This window comes from Carcharhinus amblyrhynchos, chromosome 9 (assembly GCF_965287045.1).
Source record: "Carcharhinus amblyrhynchos chromosome 9, sCarAmb.v2.hapA, whole genome shotgun sequence".
Classification (NCBI taxonomy): Eukaryota; Metazoa; Chordata; class Chondrichthyes; order Carcharhiniformes; family Carcharhinidae; genus Carcharhinus; species Carcharhinus amblyrhynchos.
In genome coordinates, this window is record NC_137332.1 from 95,420,058 (window position 1) to 95,436,631 (window position 16,574).

General features: G+C 42.6%; 1 pseudogene; it reads right to left on the reverse strand.

The window, feature by feature from the left end:
- Positions 1–9,051: 9,051 nt before the first annotated feature.
- LOC145348628 (H-2 class I histocompatibility antigen, Q7 alpha chain-like) lies at positions 9,052–16,189 on the reverse strand (annotated as a pseudogene).
- Between the last annotated feature and the right edge of the window lie 385 nt (positions 16,190–16,574).

Below are 16,574 nucleotides of genomic sequence, written 5' to 3' on the forward strand. Positions count from 1 at the left end.
TTAATTAGAGAAATCCAACAGATATTATTTAAATACAAGTCATGCTACTTAACTTTGAATTTGATCTTAATGAGATAACAGATTTAGTTCATGTATTTCATTTGGTATATTTACGCTTGCAAAGGCTTTTGGTGAAGTGTTAACTGCTCTACTCGGAATTAAAGGATTGGTTGAACAATAAAGATATCTGTGTGATCGAAGGAATAAAAGATTTTGTTGTTACTTGTTTGTTCAGACTGCAGGGAGAGATAAAGGGGCATTCTGCGGAAAGATAGCAGGTGGCATAATTTCAACTCTGAATGAAGTGGAAGCCATCGAAGCATCATGGGCTGTAACGAGGGTAAAGATAGACACCAGGTGGATTCAAACAGGGAAGCTGACTGGGCCACACGAAGCAGAGAACATTCAATGCAGAAAAATATGGAGAGGTAGATTCTCGTTTCATGGGGAGAATGAGGGGAAGTTGCTTAAAGTCTTAGAACGGTCGTTATTGGTATTGAATACAGCGACAGTGAATGGATGATGATATCATGCTGGCCAGAATTATATTTGGGTTAGAATGAACCTGAGGCTTAAAGTGTCCCGAAAATCTGCGTTCCTGCATTTTCTCCGAGGGAGATGACGGGTTTGTAAAGTCAAGCTGAATGGAACTGGACGATTGAAACAGGCCATGTACCTGGTCCACATTGCTCATGGCAATTGCACCAGAACGCAGTGTTCATCGTGTGTTTTGTGTGTGCGTATTTTTGTGTGTCACTGTACATATGCTTGTGTTTGTTTTTTATGTGTTTGTGTGCTCTGTGTGTTTTGCGTCTGTATGTTTGTGTGCATGTGTATGTGTTTTGTGCGTGTATATGTGGGTGTGTTGGATCTAGTTCTGCTTCTTGAAAGTTGCTCGAATCGAACCCTTTCGAGGAAGCAGAGTGTATTGCACCAAAGGTCTGATTTGTGCATTGCCGACAGTGGGATCAGGAATTGAGGTAACCGACAGCAAATTCCCCACTGCCGAGCTGCTTTCGAAACCAGCGAATGATAGATCGCTTAGCCCTGGGAAAAGGGAGAACTTCCCGATGTTGATCTGAAAGAATTTGCCGATAGTAATGCCATTGAATGTGAAGGGGAAATGGCTGGGATGTTTCTCTCTGGAGATGGTGGCGTTAATATTAAACTGGAATAGAGCCAGAATAACGTAAATGTTTTGCTGGGTGACCAATATGGCATTAAGCATCCCTAGCAATACATTTGACCTGCTTTGCGCTTTGTTCAAATGGATGGAAATAATGGAAAACATTGTGTCATGTACAAACGCCACATGAGATTTCTCTCCATGATAAATAAAAGCAGAACGTCTGCTTGCCCAAAGCAGCAAAAGAATAACATTGCATTTCTCGGAATATGGAGCAGCCAGTCATCATACAGATACAAAATATTTACTATCCTATTCTTGCCATAGTTGGTGTTCCTACTAAGTTGTTTGTCATCAGTTAATAGCTGATTTATCGTCTAAGTTACAGTGCTCTCGGTGTTATGACTTTACTGTCTGGAATGAGGATATTCAAATAATAATTCGCAGCATCAAAGAATTGAAACAAATTGATTGTCACTGAAGGATCTATTCAGCTTCATTTTTTTACTGGCTTTGTTTATATGTTAATACCAAAATCTTGGAGCACGGGGTGTTTGGGTAAATCATAATGTTTGCATAATGTTGGAGTGAATAGTCGGCACGAATTATAATGGGATTCCCGATAGTTTTTCAGGGCAAAGGCAAAGGGCAAAGTTAATTATATTATTTTAAACCCGGGAGAAACGCCTGAAGGTGTTGTGCCGGTATACTGTAGATTCTCTAGGATTGCTAAAATAAAACTCAGAACTAATCGGCTACGAGACCATATTTGGGGTTGATTAATTCTCCGCTCTTCCCAATCAGGAATTGTCCCGGAATCCCAGCTGCTACATTTAACAATCCAGTCACTTGAAAAGGGCTGTTACCCTAGGCTATTACTCCCAATTAAATATTACCACGGTGATGGAGTGAGTAAAAAGCTCGGCACTTTTGGACAGCAGTCATCCGATTCGTTGAGTGAATTCCATATGGTTGCCGCATCAGTGTCTTGTGGACATAACCCACTTTGGATGCAACTGAGATTTTATTTAACTTTTTCATGAGCGTCTTTTTGTAGATTTAGATATTAAAAACTAGTCATTTTAGTCGAATTGGTGGAGCAGAGATTGGGAAGAAAGTTTTGATATAATTTGGATATATTTGAATAGAAGATCAGTGCCAGTTTTTTTGTTGTTTGAATGTCCGACTCTATTTCCCGCATGTGAGGGTTAATATTCGTCTTTGGATCCGCAATGTTTGCCTTCATTGCAACGATTTTCACTGTGGGAAGATTTAGTCACTAAGTGACAATGCGCTGGTATCAATGGCGTTAGTTAAGTGCTGGAAACCTCCTGAAGTTAATGTTTACAATCTAATTAGCTGTAGTGTGAAATAAACTTACTGGGGATTACTCTCGACAACACAATGTTGCGAGGCATTAATACAGTGTGGCAGGGTGATTGTTCAGTACCTCAGTGTATTGTACTGTTTGCATAAATTCAAGTGACCATTACTCCGCCGGCAGTGCTGTTGGGTTCTGGTCCTGGTCAATTATGCAGTGATTTACCCACCGGAACAATTTCCGAAGACCAAGATCACTGTTTCTCTTGGACAGAAATCTTTTGGACAGAAATCGGCCGTGTTTTCTCAACACCTGCACTTCTAGCTGATATATTTTCACTTTACTGATGGGACCGGAACTCAGCTGTCGGGCCTGCCTGTAACACTGCGTGTGATCTCCCTTATCTGTAGCAGAACTGAACACTAACCGAGCCTTTCGATTTGCTTCATGTGATGTTTCATTCTCCCTGTTGCCAACAAAATTGAACCGAAAGCATTTTCGAAAGAAACGCATATGCAGGTGAATTAAATCTACCCCAATTTCGCTTCTCATGTCAGTCCCGGGGTTCATTTCCACTGGCCTTCTGCCCATCCCTCATTAAAACATCGATGGAAAATGCTGGAAACCTACAACTAAGCTGTAATCTATTAATGCAGCCACGGGAGGATGGCAGATTTGCCACCCACCCCCCGCAAAGGTAGATCTCGACTGTGCCAACCAGTGCTGAATTTGTGTCCCGCTTTGATACAGCATTGGCTGCGTAGATCCGTATATTGAAATTTTGAAGGCTGTCTGCCATGCTCGGATAGTTCAAGATTCGGTGAACAAGAAAATGCACTCAGGAATGTCTTACATTATCCACTGGTAATCCTTGAAGTGACCGGTATTTAATAATTTACATATGTGTCTTGCAGCTAATTTAGTGACAATCATCACTTTGGCCCCGGGTAATTGTGGTCTCTCCAAGTGCATCACCCGTTACCTGGTAACAATGGCAGCCGCTGATCTCATGGTTCTGATATTTGAAATAACTCTGTATGTGACCAAAGATGTAAACTTTTCATATTCGTTCCTGAAATACACGCCTGTTTGCAGTTTCAATCAAGTCGTGATGTTTATTTCCATCGATTGTTCTGTCTGGTTAACTGTAGCTTTCACTTTTGACCGATTTATCGCTATTTGTCACCAATCGTTCCAAAGAATATATTGTACAGAAAAGACTGCAACTGTGGTGACAGCAACGGTGAGTCTGTTGCGCATTATAGAAAATATTCCAATATCCTTCATATACGAACCTCGAGAAGTAATTGCTAACACACCGTTTTCTTGCAAAGTGAAATCAAGCTTCTACATCTTGACGATATGGAAAGCGTTTTTGTGGCTGGAAACCATTTTAACTCCTTTTGCGCCATTTGTGCTGATCCTGTTGCTCAATTTACTCACAATCAGGCATATTATCATGGCCAATAGAGTTCGCAGTGGACTCAGGAAAAATGCTGATAGCCATAATCATACCGATCAAGAGGTGGAGAACCGCAGGAAATCTATCATTTTACGTCTCGCAATTTCTGGTTGTTTCTTACTATTCTGGACGGTTAATTTTATGTTTTTCGTACTTGTGCAATTTACAGATATTCAGTTTTTAACACGAAATTACAACGACCCCAGCACAATTGCAGAAGAGTGTGGGTATATGCTTCGGGCTTTGAGTTCTTGCACAAACACATTCATTTATGGAATCTCCCAACGCAAATTCAGGGAAGAGTTAAAGAATATGATCAAGTACCCCAAGACAGTGATTAATAATTTAATTAAATCAATTTCTAGCTCTATTTTGTAAATTCTAATGAAGGGAGATGCTGCCGTAACTTGGAAGCATGTATCTTTTCAGCAATAATCACACTCTATGCTACTAAGCGACAATTTATCAAACGCGACAGCATTCTTCCAGAGAAAGTACAATATATCCGATATAACATAAAATCTGGAAAACTAATAAATATTGTTATCTGATTGCAGAATTGAGGTGACACCATGATTGGCAATATCACCAAGAACCGCCTTTTTCAGTTTTGAATTTAACTAATTTGGTTAAAAACGTTTGTTATGTTACCATATTTAAATTAAAAGTCTATTCACTTCATTCCAAAGCCACACTCTGTCACTGTTCCATATATGCAAATGTTGGAGAGCAGCAATTCTGGAAAACTCAGTTTTTCTTTCCGTAAATAATTACACTGGATTGTGTTTCCATCAGGGACAGCATCGTGATATTTCGTCATTGATATTTTACCACTCATAATAGGAAATAATAAATTGTTCAAAAAATGATCATTTTGCTTGAGTAAACTTGTTCCACAATTCAGGAATTAACTCATTCCAAATCGATTGTTCCACATGCATTTTTTTTCCACAGTACAGGTAGCTCCTGTTGCCTGCTATATGTTTCACGTCTATTATTGACTGTGGACATTGCTTCTTAACAACCACTAATCTTGTTCCAGGGCCTCGGGAACATTTGGTAAACATCACTGCAGTTACTCTTGTCCGTAATGCTGAGCAAAGTGAGCAAATATCTGCCACTTTCCTTCAAGCTCACCCCACTAATCGAACGAAACTCTATTCCACTGAGCAGAGAAACCTGTCCTCACCAACTTAACTTCAAAGCTGTGCATCGTTTGGTTCGCTGTCAGTGTCTTGCTCTTTATCACGTAGAATATGCGAGGAATTATTATTTTATGACTAGCGAAGTTGCATCTCCGACAGCTCCTTGCTTTTAGATCATAGAACCCTACAGGGCAGAAAGAGGCCCTTCGGCCTATCGAGTCTTCACCGAACACAATCCCACCAGGCCCTACCCCCATATCCCTACGTATTATATCCACTAATCCCTCTAGCCTACGCATCCCTGCATACCAAAGGGAAATTTCTTAGCACGGCCAATCAACCTAACCTGCACATCTTTGGAGTGGGGGAGAAATCCACGCAGACACGAGGAGAATGTGCAAACTCCACACAGACAATGACCCAAGCCGGGAATCGAACCCAGAACCCTGGAGCTGTGAAGCAGCAGTGCTAACCACTGTGCTACCGTGCCGCCCTCAGTCTAATCAGTCGATCAGCTGACTGTGATATTGCAATTGATGGACAGATGATCTTGTGAAAATCTATTTGGTTAGTCGGTTTTGATTCAGTCTTCCTGTAAACAGCAGGTTAACTAAATTATATGAGTCAGCACTAAAAGTAGCCAGGCGCCTTTAGGGAGAGCCTTATTCATCTTGTACTCTCTCAAAGTTAGTATTCAGAACCGAATGCGATTGAAAATGTTGGTTACTTCAGACACCCATGGTTTTTACCTGACCAAAATGTATAATATGGAAAGAGAAAACAGACATGTTTTCAACAGAATTGACCGGATAAACCCCCGGCTGAAGAATACGTGTGTGCACCAATGACCAAAACAACATATCGTCATGCATTATACCAGAAATAAATATTAATGTTTCCTTTCAATAAGTGAATTATAGAAGTTAGATCCTGAAATAATATCTGTTGTTATTTTTTAGGCAATGTATAAAAAATCAATGTCATTCTTTTCACGGACAGGGCATGCTCATGTTTAAATTATCGCTGAGCAAAGGCACAGATACATGCAAAATCAGCAAATTATTCGCTGGATTTTTCAGTTTATCTAGACAGATACGATTACAGAGGTACGATCTTCACAGCAATGTAAAGATATTCTTATCTCACTGACACCGCCTGGGTCAGCTTTTCAATTCCTATCTGAAATCACGCAAATCCTAAACCCAAATCCTCAATTTCATCACGGGAAACTATCAAAAATCCGCACATGCGTTGACTAATACAAGGAACATAGATATAGATTTTTCAAAGCGGAGTTTATTTGATTCAATACACCCAAAGGAGTCGAGGTGATTTATTATCCCTGACCTACCTGTCCAATAATAAGGATGCTTCATTCAGTAACACGTTTGTCTAGGAATCTTGGAAACTTTAAGACAATGATTGACTGTCTCCAATTGAATAATGTAACTTTCACATAAAGTTCTTCCATTGATTCTTGCCATCCAACCATCCAGCCCCAGACCACATCTGAGCATGAGGCGAGTATCTGCTGATAGGACAATAATAAATTCTGGAAGGAGCCTAAATATCGCAATTATATGACCCGGCAGACAAAAACAATGCTTCAATATCCACAAAGATGATGTATTATCATTAAAAAAAACAACGCCGGGATAGAGCCCATCTGCCCAGATTTAAACAGGTTCCGCATGAAATCCGGGCAACTGAGCCACTGGAAATTTCCCTCTTCCAGCTCTCGAATATTATCAGCAGTACTTGAGGTCACCCTTCAAACGGCTATTGCACTGTTTACACATTTATATTTCCCACGGCCCGATCCTAACAGGAACCAATTTAGAATCATAAAAACTCTACAGTACAGAAGGAGGTCATTTGGCCCATCGAGTATGTTTCGACCACAATCCCACCCAAGGCCTAATTCTCATTTACGCTGCTAATCATTAAGGTCAATTTAGCATAGCCAATCCGCCCACTCCGCACATCTTTGGACTGTGAGAGGAAACCGGAGCACCTGGAGGGAACCCACGCAGGCATGGGGAGAATGTGCAAACTTCACACAGGCAGTGACCCAAGCCGGGAATCGAACCCGGTTCCCTGGCGCTGTGAGGCAGCAGTGTTAACCACTGTGCCACTATGCCACCGGTAATTTATTATTTATGTAATTATCCTCCCCCGGAAGCCTGTGGAACATCAGGTGCAGAATCTCCACAGTTTTTTTTAGATTCCTGGATTTTTACAAGCTGTTATCTGAACTTCCGTTAATATTAGCGAAAGCTTTATGATTTCGGTCCATCGAGCAGCCTCCTTACACTGACATTATTGAGAATATATATAATTAAAAGTAACAGAAAGGAAGATAAATTATCGTGCACCTAATACCCAGATGCTGCTAAAATTCAAAGAGATACATAATTTTACCAGATCTATTCCATGGACTTCATTGAACTTCAGGAATCTGTATATTTATTCTCGGATTTCTCTTTTCAAAAAGATAGGACTACAACTATAACCCTTCCAGTTCTTCGGATTTCTATCTAAAACGTCCCGTTCGCTCACCAACATTAAATAAAAGCGGATGAAATAAAAACAGAACATACTGGATAAAATTCTATAGAAGGGTCATCCGGACACGAAACGTGAACTCTGTTTGTCTCTCCACAGATGTTGCTGAGTTTTTCCAGCACCTTCTGTTTTTATTTGTACTTTTAAACATTGTTTTCAGTAAAAATGCTTGAATTATTACAAGTATGAAGCAAGACTTGGCGAGATCACGTTTATCTCAAGTCTAAACTCGAGTTTATTTGATTAACCGAGCAATGATAATATCGTTGTAGCACATTGTTTAGCATCGCAGAAAGGGCAGCTTTTAAAAATCCCATTGGAAAGCAGTCACTGTCCTAGTCACAGAATAGTCGGTGTTCATGATATACTGCTTGCAATTGATCAATCTTCAAATAAAAATACCAGCCAAATTTTATATTTTCATTTAGTTATAGGGAGGTGTTCTGTAGGGAAGGGAGCGTGGACAGTGTGTTATTCAGTAACAAGGAGGTGTAGTTTAGTGGGTGTTTTGTTTTGTGAGGAAAGGAGGGTGGACAGCCTGTTATTCAGTGATGGGAGAGTGCGCTGTAAGGAAAGGAGCGTGGACAGTGTGTTACTCAGTTACTTGACGGTGTGCTGTGGAGAAGGGATCGTAGACAGTGTGTTATTCAGTTACAGGGAGATGTGCTATAGGAACGGGCGTGAGGACAACTTCTGATTCAGTTAAAGCACGGTGTGCTGTAGGGAAGGGAGTGTGGACAGTGTGTTATTCAGTTACAGGAGGGTGTGCTGTAGGGAAGGGAATGTGTACAGTGTGTTACTCAGATACAGATAGGTGTGCTGTGGGGAAGGAAGTGTGGATGGTGTGTTATTGAAATATAGTGAGGAGTGCTGTAGGGAAGGGAGTGTGGACAGTGTGTTATTCAGTTACAGGATGCGGTGCCGTAGGAAAAGGACTGTTGATGGTGTGTTATTCAGTTACAGGAAAATGTAGGAACGGGAGTGTGGACATTATATTATTCGGTTACAGGGAGGTGTACTGTAGGGAAGGGAGTGTGGACAGTGTGTAATTCAGTTATATTTACTCGGAGGTATGCTGTAGGAAATGGAGTGTTGAAAATATGCTACTAAGTTACAGACAGTGTGCTGTAGGCCCATTCACCTGACGAAGGGACAAACCCCGAAAGCTTGTGAGTTTACTATCAAATAAATCGGTTGGACTTAAACCTGGTGTTGTCAGACTTTTTACGGCAGGAGTGTGGACAGTGTTGTTCAGTTACACGGAAGTGTGCTGTAGATAGTGTGTTATTCAGTTACAGGACTGTGTGCTGCACGAAGTGAGTATGGACAGTGTGTTATTCAGTTGCAGGACAGTGTGCTGTAGGGAAGCGAGTGTCAATATTATGTTGTTTAGAGGCAGGACAGTGTGCTGTAGGGAAGGGAGTGTGGACTGTTATTCAGCTGCATGTAGATGTACTATAGGAACGGGAGTGAGGACAACTTGGAACTTAGTTTCAGGACGTTGTTCTGTAGGGAAGGGAATGAGGACAGTGTGTTCGTCAGTTACAGAGTGGCGTGCTGCAGAAAACGGAGTGGGGACAGTGTGTTATTCGTTTACAGGACGCTGTGCTGTAGGGAAAGGAGTGTTGATGGTATGTTACTCAGTTACAGGGAAATATGCTGTAGGAACGGGAGTGTGGACATTGTATTATTTAGTTACAGGGAGGTATACTGTAGGGAAGGGACTGTCGATAGTACATTATTAAGTTACAGGAGTGTGCGGTAGGACAAGTGTGTGGACAGTGTGTTGTTCAGTTACAAGGAGTGTGCTGTAGGGAAGTGAGTGCAGACAGTGTATTTTTCAGTTATAGGATGGTGTGCCGCAGGAAAGGGAGTGCGGACAGTGTGTTATTCAGTTACTTGACGGTGTGCTGTAGGGAAGGGATCGTGGATAGTGTGTTATTCAGTTATAGAGAGGTGTGGTTTAGGGAAAGGAGTGTGGATGGTGTGCCGTAGGGAAGGGAACATGGAGAGTGTGTTATTCAGTTATGTGCTGTAGGGCAGGAGTGTGTTCAGTGTATTGTTCAGTTACACGGAGGAGTGCAGTAGAGAAGGGAGTGTGGTCAGTGTATTACTCAGTTACAGGTAGTGTGCTGCGGGGAAGGGTGTGTGGATATAGAACAGAGAACATAGAACATTATAGCGCGGAACAGGCCCTTCGGCCCACAATGTTGAGATATAGGGAGGAATGCTGTCGGGAACGGAATGTACACAGTGTGTTATTCAGTTCCAGGTTGGTGTGCTGTCAGGAATGAAGTGTGAACAGTGTATTATTTAGTTAGAGGACGGTGTGCGTATGGAAGGGAGTGTGGGCAGTGTGTTATTCAGGTACAGGATGCTGTGCCGTAGGGAGTGTGGGTGGTGTGTTATTCCGTTACAGGGAAATGTGCTGTAGGAACGGAAGTATGGACATTGTATTAGTCAGTTACAGGAAGGTGTACTGTAGGGAAGCTAGTGTGGACAGTGTACTATTCAAATATAGGAAAGTGTACTGGAGGGAAGGGTGTGTGGACAGTGTATTATTCAGTTACTCGGAGGTGTGCTGTAGGGAAGAGACTGTTGATAGTATATTATTCAGTTACAGGATTGTGTGCTGCAGGAAGTGAGTGTGGACAGTGTGTTATTCAGTTACTCTGCAGGTGTTGTAATTGGGGTGGAGGTGAACTCTGCAGGGGTGGTGATCAGCTGGGTGGGGAAGGAGCAATTGGCAAGGGGAGGAGGAGTTATGTCCAGAGGAGGGGGTCAAGGGTGTAGGAGATTGCCCAGTACCCTGGGGGATCGGGGTGCCTATGCAATGGTGCGCCAAGCACTCTGCAGCTGTGATCTTAGGCTTCACCTCACTCCTGGTGAGAATCCAGACTTTTTTTTGCTCTAAGTACTGTGAGATTGTGACTGATATTTCGCTGAAAAAACAAGTGTCATTCTCTTCCATATTGTATTCATTATTCTAAGTTTTGGCACTTAGAATTTCTTTCATAAGATCATGCCCTCTGTTTCACCTCTTTCACACAAGGAATTCCAGCCCATACCTTCAGAGATCTAACCTGGAATTTATTTCCAAAGATTACTCCAAATTAGAAGGCTTGAATAAGAGGACAGCTTACAGGGTTTTTACTTAATCTCCCAGGATCCCACGACCCTGAATCCTCAATTTTGCACTTGAGCACCAACTCACAAATACAGCTTCAGCCCTTCTTCTGAGCCCACTTTGATAACAAGGGCCTCCCCTCAGTCCTTGACAGTTAACAGGATTCCCCTAATCCACTTCAATTACTGGGGTTTCTCCCCTCCACCCTCGACAATTACTAGGGTTCCCCTCAGTCCTCAATGATTACCAGGCTTCCCCTCAGTCCTCAATGATTACAAGGGTTCCCCTCAGTCCTCAATGATTACCAGGGTTCCTCTCAGTCCTTGAGATTACCAGAGTTCCCCCCAGTCCTCAATGATTACCAGGGTTCTCCTCCGTCTTCAAGGTTACCAGGGTTCCTCTCAGTCCTTGACGATTACCAGGTCTCCCCCTCAGTCCTCGACAATTACCAGGGTTCCCCTCAGTCCTCAATGATTACCAGGGTCCCTCTCAGTCTCAATGATTACCAGGGTTCCCCTCAGTCCTCGAGATTACCAGGGTCCCTCTCAGTCTCAATGATTACCAAGACTTCTCCTGAGCTCTCTTCACTTAAACTCTGCCAGTTGCAGCCTTTTCCCTTTTTACCTTAACTGGGATCTCCTCACATACCTGTTCCCTTTCTTGGACTCCTCATATGGGACCTTTCTCTGTTTCCTCTTCTTTTGCCTTACCAAGGGCACTTGATTTCAATTGGCTGTTCATCCAAACACATGGCACATGTATTTACATTTTTTCTTCATATATAGGCACACCCAAAAGAAAATAAAAATGCAAAACTGCACAAGTAAGCCCATGAAAGCTTCAAAATCTGTTGGAAAATGGAGTTCCCAACTTCTTGCTCTCTGATCAGGTTAGTCAGACATTCATGACAATGGAGTACTGGCAAGACCACCTCAGAATACTGAATTCAGTCCTGCTCTAAACTTAAGAAGCGATATAATTGCATTGGAAGCAGTTTGGTGAAAGTTCACTCAATGGATTCCTGCGATGAGAGGCGTATCTTATTGTAAAGCTGGACTGCTTGGATCCGTTTCCATTGGAGTGTGGGTGACTGAGAGGTGATCTTATTGAAATGGATGAGATCCTGAGGGGGCTTGACAGGTTAGCAGCTGATAGGGTTGGGGAATCTAGAATTAGTGGGAAGTGTTTAAAACAAAAGGTATCCCATTTACAATGGAGATAAGGAGGAACATGTGCTCTTCAGTGGTTATGAGTGTTTAGAACTCATAGGCAATAAAGTGGAGTTAAGGCCAGAATCAGATAAGTCAGGATAGGCTGAATGGTCTATTCCTGTTCCTCCAATCTAAGCATGTAAGCAAACACAGATACACACATACAGACACATATATTAAGAGAGGCACACACACACATGTGGTCAAACATACACACACATGCACACAGATATGCAAACAGACTTACACATATCCCCACACACAGACAAATCCAAAGCAGTTCCTTACCCCACTGATGGAGCCTGGGCTCTGTCAGGCTGCTGTGTTCAATTTGACAGGAGTATTGATCCTCATCCCCAGCATTTATTTCAATCTCTTTCTGGATGTGATGGGTCGCATCGGTCGAATCCCCGAGGATAGTGTTTCAGACATTATCTCTCCATTTCTTAGCCAGGTCACCTCGATGTCTACAGGATAAAAGCCAGTAACCAGGCAGGAGAGAGTGAGCGGCTTGTACTGACTATTAGGCTCACTTCTGGAGATGAAGACTTCAGGCTGAACTGTAATGGGAAAGGGTGAAAACACAAACAATAAACCCACACTGAATGGAATGGGAGAACGGTTTGATAGATCAGTGAAGTTAGATCAGAGCATGGGCTCAAAATTGAGATCGATACCTTTTCTTTTGAAATGTTCCTTTGCTCTTTGTAAATGTCATTTTAAACTCTGGACACCAACTACTTTCAACTTTTGTTTTGCAAACTCATCCCGGGATTGATCTGAGCCTGACTTCATTGTGATATGATTGGTTGTGACAATCTTTTTCGATCTAGCTCTAAACTAATATAATTCTTTCCATCAAATTCAAAGCGTATCCATCTCTTCATGGAGCTGTCTTCAGTGACGTTGATAGACCGAATCAATTGAAGAATGTGAATTCCTGTCAGAAACCAAAAAGGTATTGGTAATCCTTTGTTAATGAAAATCACACACTATCCAATCAGAGAAAAAAGGGGACTGAAATTAATGATGCAAGAGGACTCAAGAATTTCAGTTGTTATTGTCTTAATATGGACAGAAAATACCTTGCGATGGATTTGGCAGCGAAATTGAAATCCCAGGATAAAGTAGACAGCAATAGAACATATACTAATTTGGTTAAGGGATAGAAAAACTTAAGAATAAACAGACATGAGAACAGCAGCAGGAATTTGTCATACAGCTCCACAACCCTGCTCCAAGATTCAATATGATTCTGGCTAATCTTTTGCTTCAACTCCATTTTCTCAGCAGTACGCCATATCACTTGATTGCCCAAGTAACCAAAAACCTACCAATTCTCACCTTAAAAATATTCAATGGTAAAGTGTCCACAATACTCTAAGATAGAGAGAATTACAAAGATTCAAAAGCCTTTTAGTGATGAAATTTCTTCTCATCTCAGCCCTAAATGGTTTTCTCTTTGTCCTGAGCCTGTCACTGTGTCCTAGATTCCAAGAGAAAATGCTGGAAAATCTCAGCAGGTCTGGCAGCATCTGTAAGGAGAAAAAGTGCTGATGTTTCAAGTCTGGATGAACTTTTGTTCAAGCTAAAACGTATAGTACGCGGGAGATATGTATACTGCAGAGTGAGGGAATGAAAGATGAGTCATAGTCACAAAAACAAGGGGAAAGGCTGCTCATGGCAGTCCATCAATACCAATCTGTTTGTAATGCTGGAGGCTGAGGGAAAAGAGGGAGGTGATCATCCTGGAGGGTGTCAGGAAGTGGGCAGTGTGTCACACAGAGCACTGAGTGGATCACTTACTGTCTCTCGGTTTCTCTCTTTACTCTCTCTCTCTCTCACAAACACCCTCTCTCACACACCCATCTCACTCTGTCTCAGACAGACACCCTGTCTCACATACCTATCTCTCTGTCTCTCATACACACATTGGGCAGGATTTTTTGGCCTTGCTTGCCCCGAAACCATAAAATCCTGCCCAAGGTCAACGGATCTTACCACTCGCCTGCTCTGATTCCCATGGCGGGCGGGATGGTAAAATTCTGGCCGTTCTCTCACTCTCTCTTTCACACACACACACACACACACACACACACACTCTCTCTCTCGCACACACACACACACACACACACACACACACACTCTGTCACTCATGCATGTGTCTCTTTCTCTCACATTCTCTCTATCTCTCAGACACACTCTTCACACACACATCTCTCTTTCAGACACACATATGTCTCTCATACACATTCTTTCACATATACTCTCTCTCTCTCACATACACTCACACACACATTCTCTCTCTTTCCATATATACTGTTTGCCTCTCTTCACACTGTGTAAATGATGACAGTTTCAGTCAGACATTGGGGAATTCTTGTTATTGCTTCAGTGACAGGAAAAGTGGGATGAGTGGAGAAAGATAATGGGATCCTGCTCAGTGAAGAGAAGCCTCTGGACGGATGTTCTATTCGTGTGTTAACATATGGTTCCTGAGATGGAGGCAAAGCTCACTGCCCTTTGTCCTCATGATATGTCTGTTGTCAAATGTCCAACTCCAGCAAAGAGGACATCAGTGCTCAGGAAGAGGCAATGGTGGGTGCTGTCTTTGAGGTGCCATCAAGATCCACAATTGACTCTTGGAGCCAGAAGTGAAGGTGTTTGAGGACACAGTGACTCTGGCAGCCTCTGGTAGTGGATGTTGAGTAGTGCTGTGAGTTGCCAGCTGGAATCTGAGATTAAGAATCTAATGATGACCACAAAACCATTGTTGAATGTTGTAAAAACCCATCGGATTCACCAATGTCCTTTAGGAAAGGGAATCTGCTGTCCTTAGCTGGTCTGGCCAAATACAACTTCAGACCCACAGCAATGTGGTTGACTTTGAACTGCTGACTGAAATGTTGTAGCAAGCCACTTGGGTGAAGGGTAATTAGGGATGGGCAATAAATGCTGACCTAGCCAGCACTACCACATTGATGTACCTGAGAAAGAAAGGAGATTTCATTATTGCATGGCAGGACTTTTAAACATAGGAAACATGACTCACAGCAGTGATGCTGAGCTGGATCTACACATGGTTTATCGCTGTCCTTTTCATAGGAGCAACATCCACCCCGGCCATGTGGAGGGCTCTTTCTACAAAGTTGGCATCCCTCTGCCCATCTGAGATCTCTCTCTTCTATTATGTGCAACTTGTCCTGCTTGAGGACAAATGGTGAGAGTGTAAGCAGGACATGTGTTATAATATAAGAGACAAAGATTTGCGTCAGAGGCCCAGCAATTTCATCTCTCATTTCCCTAAGCAGCCTAGGATAAATGCCATCAGGCCCCGGAGATTTATCAGTTTTAATACTACCTAAAAATGCTAACACTTCCTCCCTTGTAATAGATATTTCCTCCAACGGGTCTACAACTCCCTCCAAGACAGTACCGGACAACAAGCCCCTCTCCTTCGTGAATACTGATGCAAAGTATTCATTCAGGATCTCCCCCATTCCCTCGGACTCTAAGCATAGTTCCTCTCCTCTGTCCCTAAGAGGACCGATTCTTCCTCTAACCACCCTTTTGTTCCTAACATAGGAGTAAAATGCCTTTGGATTTTCCTTAATCTTGTCTGCCAACACCATTTCATGCCCCTTTTTCGCCCTTCTAACCCCCCGTTTGAGCTCCCTCCTACTCTCTCTGTATTCCTCCAATACTCTCTCCGTTCTCAGTTATCCTCAATACCTCCTTTTTTTTTCTTATTTCATAGTCTATGTTCATCAATTACTTTTATTTATGATGGCAATTCAGAAACAGAATCCCTAAGTGCAGGAGGAGGCCATTCAGCCCATCGAACCTGCACCGACAACAATCCCACCCAGGCCCTAACCCTGTAATCCCTCGTATTTACCTGATTCCCCTGACACTAAAGGCCAATATATCCTGGCCAATCAACCTAATCTGCACATCTTTGGACTGTGGGAGCAAACCAGGGCACTCAGAGGAAACACAGACACTGGGAGAATGTGCAGACTCCACGTAGATAGTCATCCGAGGCCAGAATTGAACCTGGGTCCCTGGAGCTGTGAGACAGCAGTGCTAACCGCTGTGCCACCTTGCCACCCTTCTGTAATAGCCTCCCGTCCTACAACAATCCCACTTCAAACTGTCTGGCCTGATGTGAATATTTTGTGTATCTCCCTCTCCCATCAAGTACCATCTGGGGCTTTCTTTTGGTTCTCCATTTCTTCATTTCTTCTCCTCCTCTAAGATACTCTCTGAAACCATCTTCTTTAACCAAGCTAATGGGCATCCTTCCAAATATTTATTCTTTTTAACATGACAGCAATTTATTTTTGTGAATCACCTTTGGTCACTTTTCTACATTAATGGTGTTATATACATGCAAGTTGTTGTGCCAGGTCTCCAACTTGACAATCTCCTTTGACCACTATTGATGACACCAATACAACCTTTACAATAGTTGTGTAATTTTGCAGTGGGATGGCATTTCGTGATGCCTGAGACCTTATTGCTTGTGTGCTGCCAGCTGAATGCTGCAACCCTTGCTGATTGCTCCTTTCATGGGCAGGGCCCGGAAGCCCAGTAACCAGACACTGCAGGAGAGTG